An 8,328-nucleotide genomic window follows, 5' to 3' on the forward strand; every position below is an offset into this window, starting at 1 on the left:
TTAAAAAGTAAACAGCTGTTTAAATAACTTCTTAAAATGTCACGGTGGTATAAAATATGAAATGAAGAACAATGTCCTGAACTCAATTACTATAGTTTTACCCTATTTAACCATAATATCATCATTTTAAAAAGCCATTATACTGCTTTGTGAAATATATCTCTAACCTTTATGTTTTAGACCTATGTTGATTTCAAATACGCTTAATCATTCTTTAAGTAGTATAAGACGAGCTGACGAATACTTAGAACAACCAAAAATAGTCTTTTTCATAATATTTTCTTTTAGTGTTCGTGTAGGCGAGGGTTATGTGAAGGATGACATTAAGGCTGGTTCATTCCAGCCGGTTCTGTGTATTGTTGATACAGTAAACTCCAAACAGACATGAACAAATCCATCAGGACCAGGACGTTTTTTTGGAGGAGGGGGCCGATGAACTGAAATTGAACTGCTAAAAAGTGATGACAGCACTGATAAGCTTCAAACATTAAAACTGTTGATTTTTTTTTTTTGGTGTGTGTGTGTGTGTGTGTGTGTGTGTGTCAATGCATTGTATTTTAAACAGGGAACGTGGTACAAACTCCCCTAAAGGGCAACGCACCCTGCTGCGAACTACTACAATGCCTAAACCAAAACAGCAACCACGCGCTGCACTGTTTTTAGCTAAACAGTATTGGCTGATTAGCGATGTTTACTAAACTCAGCCTGAAGATGTCAGGCAGAGAGATGGAACTCTCATTCACTGTATCAGGCAGGAGAAAGACCATACAGTTCCAGGTTATTGTTGTGTGTAAATACACATACACACTTCAGACACAAGCTAAGGAGACGCAGGAAAAAGAGGCTGTCCTTGAATTATTGGCACACATTTACACTGCTAACCTTCAACAAAGTCACGTTAAATGTTCTTTTGACCTGATTAAGTTTGAAAGACACTGACATAAATGCTCATTTCTTATTTCTCAATCTTCATATATACACAGACACACACAAACTCATACTTAAAACACATCTTTAAAATATTAAAGCATGTACAAAAAATAGAAGGGAACTTATTTTAATACATTTAAATACATTAAAAATACAGTTAATTTTGAAACACGTAATATTATGAAACGCAAATAATATAATAATATAAGCATTTAATATACTTTTAAAATTCAAAAATTTAACATATTAAATTCAATTCAGCTGGTTTGAGTCAAATTCATAAATTTAAAAGTCCATAAACGCATCCACGCAATCATCCTAAGAAAGAAAAGCCATTTATAACGCCTGGAACACAATGACTGAATCAGGAAAAACTAAAAATATATATAAAACAACAGAACACATGCCTAAAAAAGGCACAATTTCCATCTTCTTAGATCTTAATAATAAAAAAAGAGTCCATACAATTGCAGAATCCATTATCCGATGTGTGAATCCAGCAAGTAAAATCAAAGCCAACAATTGTTCCACTTCTACGATCCAAAGTCCAATCCCCATATGAAGACTTCATCCATTAGAATTGCTACAAATGCAAACTATCCTCTTTATATCTGGAACTCAACAGCTCTCTAAATGAACTGACATGTACCGGGGTTTATATACAATATTTAGTGAAAATAGTGTTGAGAGACAACAAACACTTTGATGTAATAGACTGTTCTGTGTTATTTCTCCCTAAAATATTTGACATGTCAACATGACAAAAACAAAACTCCATGAGTATTAAGAGGCACTTGGCCCGGAGTCTGCAGGCTGCTGGTTTATTAGTTTCAACAGCTAACAGCGGAGATGTTTCATAAGCAAATACAATGTCCCACAGATGCATTTCCACATCATTGAGAATCAGGCTTATGGGCGATGTTGGATCAAGACCTGATATTATCGAATCTGCTTTGAAATACAGTAGCACAGTAAAAACAGTGTCAGGGTGGTGTGTCTACTGCTCCCCCCAGTGGTTTAAATGGTGCACAAGATGGTTTAAAAAATATATCTTCGTATGTAGGAAGTGATTCCTGACAGAGATTTTCTTTTCACGGTGACTATTCAAACAAATGAGATATGACCAAATGCTAATATGCAGTCATTTTCTTGCATATCGGTGAGGAAACTTAGTGTTTACTTCAACCAAAACTGAATATTTAGCTAGCAATGCTTTCAGACCATGTATAGGCTACTTATATGTAAATAGTCTACCTGAAATATTTGTTAGCATCTATTAGGCCTACTAATGTAATAGGTTCACAATTTCACACGGCTTTTTTTTTTTTTTTTTTACATTTCCAACATTTATGTAGTTACGTTATCTAAGAGCAGAGGCTAAATGAATCATGCTTACCACCCTCTGTATACAGGTCATGATAGCTACAGGCATATCTTCATTCACTATTCCCCAGGCCTGTTGCCAGCCTATTGAAAGGGGTGTTTTTTTTTTCTTAAAAACATTTTGCAGTTACTCTCCCAAATTTCTATTAAATTATGAGGTTCAAGTACTGCATTTTAGTGACATTTTAAGCACTAATATGTGCTGCATTAGCTTGTTGGTTGGTGATCTTAACCACATATTTTAATGCAACAAATTCTTTTTTTTTCCTAAAGTTTGGTCAATGTGCTTACCACAAAGTGTTTATTTAGAAATGTGCATTTAAACTACAATTTATTACCATTATATATATATATAATGCTACGAAAATAGGTTTTTCAATCAAGAAGTATGAAAAAAATACTTATTTTTAAAATAAAAAGTTATTATAATGCATCGTTAAAAATAATATTAGGAATCTGTTAAAACCTATTAAAAAACAACTAAAAACATATTAAAAACTGTAGCCTGGAGGTAAATAAAAAACTGGCCAGCTCGTTTCCTTAGTCAAAATTTGTCAATTTGAATAATTAAAAATTTAATTTGTCCTAAAAAGTTTTTTTTTATTGCTTATTTTCACAATTTATGATGGCATACAGTCAAAGCCCATAGGGGCCAAATTCTGGACTTTATCAGTGGGGGGTGAGTCTTTTGAATCACTCGATTCCCTCTGGCTTCGAGCCGGTAGTTCAGTAACATAGTTCACTAAAAAAGGCGAATGAAAATGAGTGAGCAAATATAGTGCAATCTATTCTTTAGCACTAGCAATTGAGTGTACAATTGATAGGCCTATTTACTTGCATTTAGCATTTTATCCAAAGAGGCTTACAAATGAGGAATACAACAAGTGATTTATTATTGAAGAAGCAACAAATAAATAAATATTTTTCCTTTGGCTTAGTCTCTATTTCAGAGGTCACCACAGCAGAATGAACTGCCAACTTTTACTGCAAATATTTTATACAGCAGATGCCCTTCCAACTGCAACCCAATATTGGGAAACACACTCTCACATTCACACAAACACATTCTTGCTGTGAGACAACGTGCTAACCAACTGAGCCATCATGCCGCCTTAAATAAATATGAAAAAATGAATTCGTAAAATCTAACAAAATGTACTTATATATTTATTAAAAGTCATTAAATAATTTATTAAATGAGAAAAGGGAAAAGGTTTTTAATGGATGGATGGATATAGCTGTGTTAGCGTTTTCTGGTGAGAAGTAGGAATTCATTTGGCATGTACTGACCTTCAAAGATCATTAGGCAGTAGTACTGTACACCTAGAGGAGCATTATTGAGTGAATACACTCACTATAATTTCCACTATCCTTCAGACACCACTACAAATGACTGTGCCCTCAAGAGAGCAATTTTGGAGTCCATCTCTTGTTTACACTCTTAATGTGGTGTGTTATGGAATTGACTGAATACAAACAATAATGTCCCCTAGATTCAGACAGCTACAAAAATGTCTGCCATCTCAAAAAATGGCCTATTTTGGACAAAGCCCATTTCTTGTTATAGTTCTATTTTTAATGGGATGCCTATGTGAATAAATGACCCTGTGGAAAAAAATGTGCTGGTATAGGTTTTGAGCCGTAATTGCTGGTTCTTGCAGGTCATGTGCTGGTTTTAGCTTGTTCTTTGCTGAACCTGACCAGCTGTTCCAAAAAATCCAGCTTAAACCAGTACATGACCAGCAAGAACAAACTCAAACCAGCAGACATAGTTCAAAACCTAATATCTAATCAGTAGTTTAGACAGAGGAGTGCACTCGAAAAGGTCAACCATGGTTTCATACACTGCAGATGGCTTTCCCCTTAAATAACTCCCTGTTTAAGGGTATGTAGAGTGATTTATGACATAGCTCAAGACTTGTGTACACTCATTTTTGCAAAGCATTATGGAGTTGAATGAGAACACTTGATGATGTCCACTGTGGTTTCAGACATCACTACAAAAGGCTGCCCATCAAATAGGACCCTATTTAAGGGTGAGATATTTAGGATGCAGCCTAGTTTACACTCTTGCTATTATGGTATACTATGGGACTAAATGAGTGCATGTGATACACTCCACTATGGTTCAGGACATGACTGAGCACATAAAAAATAATTTTAAAGAGCAGACATAATGAATTATTTCATTGTGGTGATGTACAATGCTACAAATTTCACAATTAACTAGACAATAACCTGTTTAGTAATTTAATTAGCTTTAAATGAATTTCAATTAAGTGCACTGATTGAGGCATCAGGATAAATACAAAATATGGACTGAAAGGGATAAACTTGATAAGCAAGGTAAATAGTACAAACCGAGCTTTGTTTTGCTAATAAACAAATAACATTGCATGGAAAAACCACCTGCATACAAAAAATGTCGAATCATCTAGAAAATCTAGCTAAAACAGTCTAATATTGATGGACATTTAATTCTACGTGTATTAAAAGACAACTTCTTACATGTTTTCTTCACCCATGCATGTCGACCTTTAAATTATCTAATAGCGTCATGGGTCCAGAAGCATGTATGCATTGATGCATGTTGATCAGGCTGGTATCCTCACTCTAGTGCACTTACTTAGCCTAAGGTAAGATGTGGGCACCACATACAGCATTCATCAGCACACCAACATGCCTTAACCGTGATGGAACTGAAAAGGTCTTTCCTATGGAAATAAATGGTCCGCTTCTCCTAGAAACGAGAGATGTCAAATAGATTCACACTGTCAGGTTGACTCTAAGCGCTCCTCCCTCATTTACACTTTACACGATTTACATTAGGCTTGACATGTGACTGAAAATGAAAATGAATGAGCTTCCTGAAAAAGGTGATTTCATGCACAGCAACTAAAATGACTGTAATTTTACTATTCATTAATCTCTAATTTGCAATAGTGGATAATTAAACAGATTGACAAAAGAAAGTATAAAAAATAACGATGCAAATTCTTTATTTAAATCATTATATAAACCAACAATAGCTAAAACAAAAATAGGGAGTCTTAAAGCAGAAGTCAAGCAACAAACACTAAGGCAATACACTGCCATATTTAAACGCTATAGAGTCTTGCTACAGTATTATATCATTAGCCATTAGTCATGGGTAACGCCACATTAACCATAAAAAATTTAATGGATTTAAATGAACCAAAACAACGCAAGAGAGCCACAGAGAGATTCAGTATTTCACAACATAATATATTAAACTGTCAACAAATGGACACGGTTCTTTTAACCTTGTTGTTGCCAGGCTATTCTCTCTTATTCCATTGACCTGGGTGGTAGGATACGTCCTGAGGGATAGGGAACTAGCATGTAGGAGACGACAGATGTGTGCAGGGCAGGAAAAAAGATGTAAATGAAGCTGGTGTGCTTGATAATGAGGGAAACAGCAGGGAGGAGGAAGAACACATTTGTATGCAGGTGGCAACACTGTAAAAACAAACAAAAAAAAATCTTATTATTCATACATGATTGGGTGGACAAGTAATTAACTATTTTAAAACTATTAACTATTAAATTAAACCACTTGCAAGGAAAAACAACAAATAATGCAGAGTATAGCCCACACATTTCTGTATAATATGCTTTCTTCGCATGTGTTTTTGCTTACTTCAATTATATACTCGATTAATTATTGATGGATTGTTATTTGAAATATTTCATCAGCCATTCATATAGCAGCAATTAGGCACGCAGAAGTGGTCATAGTCCATCACACAGGGGGCTCGGCAAAACCCCATATTTTGGTGTATGCATATTAAATACTGCATATTTTGGTGCTACTTTTTTTCCTTTTTGTTTTTGTTATCTTCTTGCACACCTTTAACGCTAGTTATTGTTATGATGTTGAAGCTAGTTTTTATGAAGCTGTTTAAAGTAACATAAAATAGAAATCTCTCAGTTAATTACCCTGATTTTAACTGGAATTGTAATAATTTGCTGTGTGAACAAAAAACACACAGTTTGGCTCTAACACAGTTTATAAGCAGTGGTGGAAAGAGTACCGAACAATCATACTCAAGTAAAAGTACCATTACTTGCCCAAAAATGTAATGCAAGTACAAATAGTACAAATATCTGTTGTAAATATTACTCAAAGTATGAAAAGTACTCATAAGTAGTAAATATTGAGTATTACGATGTGAATGGCTCATGTGTTTACATGCAGTTTGTGCAGGGATGTGTACACGTAACATTCTGTAGTGCATTAGAAATTGTTTAAGGGCATTTGGTGGTTTCAGTCCTCATACACTTCTCATTAGTAACATGCAGTCTATAAAGTCTCACGATTATTGTGTGTAAAGATTTAAGACATGTTCTTCCAATGTTTACTAACGTTTTGTTGCATTTATGAAGCGGCAATGTCTTGCAGTTGTTCAGTATGATGTGATTTACTTTCTATGTGCGATATGATTGGACAAGAATCACAGGATGGATTAATCTACTTTATCTGATTTGTGCCCAACTCAGTGTAGTTTCATATGCTCTATAGTCATGTTAAAACATGTGTAACTTCTATGAAAACACAAAATTACTTGTACTGTTGACAGCATCTAATTATTTATTTGTATATAATGAATATTCATTCATTCATTTTCCTTTGGCTTAGTCCCATTAATCAAATGTATTATTTATTGTCTCTCATTGAATATGTAACAACTGTAATCCTATTTTATTATGTTTATGGTTTTATTATGGTATTATGGTTGCTACATGTGGCAAGAACATAAGATAATATAGAGCCTCGGGGGCTGGAATACAAATTAGTCAAAGGGGCCAGAAACCCTAATGCGCCCCTATACCTGGATCTAGAAAGGTCTACTATATTCACCTTATTCTGCAATGCAGAAGTAAGCTCTTTTCTGTGATTGTTTTAGGATTTCCTATTCATTTGCCTATATGGGCAATGTTTATAAAGTAAACTGTACAAACAGGTCTGTATATGACAATACAAACAAATAAATATGACATAGTGAGAGAGAGAGAGAATACAGTTTGCAACATAAAGCAACACAACTGGCTGTTTTTTTTAAAGCTAAAAATCAATAGATGTGAATGAGAGTGGAAACAATAAAACAATTAGCTTCTAATGGCTGCGACCACTATTACATGAAAGAATAAGGTAAATAAAGAGGCCAGCGAGTGTACAGTATATCTCTCTATTTACTACTATTGCTAGCAGCGAGAGCAGTTCACTATGCTTAAACTAAAGCTGTCCTCTGTATCGGTCAATTAAATTGTTCACTGGAGAGAGAAATGAACGAGAGAAATTCTGTGCAGGCACCTCCTATACGCGGTGCTAATGAATGTGCCAATAGTGTGCCCAAGGTAGAACTCTGCTGCATTCATCCTTTCCAGCTGCTTAACATGACACACTTCCAGCACACTGCAGCTGAAATCCCACAGGACTCATTTCTTCACCTCTTTATTTACTGATGTTTTATTCATTTCATTCTCTCCGTAAGCAAATTCCTGTTCCTTGGGCATTACTGGGAGTCAAAGGAACTCTGACGTCAAAAAATCTTTCAATACATCCCTCGGTCAAAAGACAAGTCATGCATCTGAGGTCTAAATTTATATGCTTCTAAACAGCTAAATTGATTTGGTTTAAACTGTATATACCCTTTATGGTGGCATGCAGTCACACGGAAGACGGGTAAAAAGAAGGATAAAGGAGACAAACTCTCAGGGGAAATGATTTGTGAAATGTCCAGTGGCCTTGGTTTGTTTACGCTAATGTAAAATCCCACTTGCCTTGTCATTGACAGAAGGGTGGACACATCATCTGATTGGCCGGTTCAGCTCTTTGGTCACTCTGTGGAGATTTGAGCCCTGTTCATTCTGGTTCATTGTTTATTTATCCAGGACATGTCACCTGGTATAAAAAGGAAAGGTCCGCAATTGAAATGGACATCTAGATATAAAATATTTATTAACTCGCCTTCCCTTCGCCATGTCCCAACA

At 35.1% G+C, this 8,328-nt stretch overlaps 1 long non-coding RNA gene across 2 annotated transcripts in view; it reads right to left on the bottom strand.

The window, feature by feature from the left end:
- LOC141377556 (uncharacterized) overlaps positions 1–8,328 on the bottom strand; it is a 30,217-nt gene that overhangs the window by 8,549 nt on the left and 13,340 nt on the right. The window contains exons 4-5 of one of the 2 annotated variants that reach the window (XR_015507758.1): positions 8,119–8,239; positions 5,288–5,793 (exon numbers count right to left, since the gene is read on the bottom strand). This is a non-coding gene — a long non-coding RNA (uncharacterized LOC141377556). Of the gene's footprint in view, positions 1–5,287; positions 5,794–8,118; positions 8,240–8,328 lie in introns of those variants that run through there. The other variant, XR_015507759.1, reaches the window with a different exon arrangement.

Source organism: Danio rerio, chromosome 14 (assembly GCF_052040795.2).
Source record: "Danio rerio strain M-AB ecotype USA chromosome 14, GRCz13ab, whole genome shotgun sequence".
Taxonomy (NCBI): Eukaryota; Metazoa; Chordata; class Actinopteri; order Cypriniformes; family Danionidae; genus Danio; species Danio rerio.